Below are 1,692 nucleotides of genomic sequence, written 5' to 3' on the forward strand. Positions count from 1 at the left end.
ATCCTAGTAAAAATAAATAAAAAGCTAGAAAAATGGATAAAATAACTTTCACACATATTACACAATCTTTGTGAAAAGATAAATATACAAAATGAGCTCTAATTTCATGTTGGCTGTCTCCCTGACAGCATTTCTATATTGTGGCAAGTAAAGTATAAAACATGTAGTCTCTCTGGGGAAAGAAATCAAGAGTTAAGGGTTGGAGAAGATGCTAGAGTCACCACCTGAAAGAAGTCACCTGCCCAGGAGCTGCCACCTGAGAGTGTTTCCCCATCCCCATGCCCCCTTCACAATGCAGCCTGCCTCTGCAAAGTGGTAGGCTCAGGATTGAAAGGACTATGTCTTCACTTAATTTTGTGTTGAAGACAGTAAAGATGCTAATGTAAATTTTGAAAAATCAAAACATATTCAGTTTTCTTGGAGGAAGTGATCATTTTAAACATTTAAATGAAATTGATCTTTTTCACTGTATTGACCCTAATGATTCCAAGCATAAAAGAAGAGACATATGCTGTTTATGAAAAGGAGAATCTGGCCACTCATGGCCAAGTTTAACAAAAGAAAGGGCAAAGCTTAATTTGCTTAGTGTGGAGTTTAATAAATAGAAAGACTGGGAAGATGATTCAGATGAAGATATGTCTAATTTTGATTGTTACTCTGAGATGATGAACAACATGAGTGCTGATGAGGATTTACCAGAAGTAGATGGAGCAGATGATGATTAACAAAACTGATGAAAAAAAAATGCCAGATCTGGAGTAAGGAATGTTGTCATCACTGGATTTTGAAAAAGAAAAATAACTTCTCTGCAAGATTCATAATTGAAAGCATTTCTGAGTTGATAGCTCTAAAGGCAGATGCTGTATTTCCCTCCTTTGACCCATTTTTCAACCTGTTTATTTTTTCAAAAGCCTCACTAAGGGTTGATATGTACCATTGTATGGGGCAATTTTAAGTCAGCTAAGGCAATAACCTTGTACATGAACATTTCCCAGATTTCAATGATGCTGTTGAGGTCCTAGGCAATGGATAAAGCATCTGTGATTTAAAAAAAAAATTCACCTAAATCTCCTTTACTTCATAACAGATACTGACATGATAAGAAGATCTCAGCTTTTTGTCACCCTGCTTATTCAACTTATATGCAGAGAACATCATGAGAAACGCTGGACTGGAAGAAACACAAGCTGGAATCAAGATTGCCAGGAGAAATATCAATAACCTCAGATATGCAGATGACACCACCCTTATGGCAGGAAGTGAAGAGGAATTAAAAAGCCTCTTGATGAAAGTGAAAGAGGAGAGTGAAAATGTTGGCTTAAAGCTCAACATTCAGAAAACGAAGATCATGGCATCTGGTTCCATCACTTCATGGGAAATAGATGGGGAAACAGTGGAAACAGTGTCAGACTTTATTTTTTTGGGTTCCAAAATCACTGCAGATGGTGACTGCAGCCATAAAATTAAAAGATGCTTACTCCTTCGAAGAAAATTTATGACCAACCTAGATAGTATATTCAAAAGCAGAGACATTACTTTGCCGACTAAGGTCCGTCTAGTCAAGGCTATGGTTTTTCCAGTGGTCATGTATGGACGTGCTGAAGAATTGATGCTTTTGAACTGTGGTGTTGGAGAAGACTCTTGGGAGTCCCTTGGACTGCAAGGAGATCCAACCAGTCCATTCTGAAGATC

The 1,692-nt window shown here is 37.6% G+C and overlaps 1 pseudogene; it reads left to right on the plus strand.

Moving 5' to 3' along the window:
• The first annotated feature begins 292 nt into the window (after positions 1–292).
• Positions 293–762, plus strand: LOC138434378 (prostaglandin E synthase 3-like; annotated as a pseudogene).
• Positions 763–1,692: the final 930 nt, after the last annotated feature.

The sequence above is a fragment of the Ovis canadensis genome, chromosome 1, assembly GCF_042477335.2.
Source record: "Ovis canadensis isolate MfBH-ARS-UI-01 breed Bighorn chromosome 1, ARS-UI_OviCan_v2, whole genome shotgun sequence".
NCBI classification, from domain to species: domain Eukaryota; kingdom Metazoa; phylum Chordata; class Mammalia; order Artiodactyla; family Bovidae; genus Ovis; species Ovis canadensis.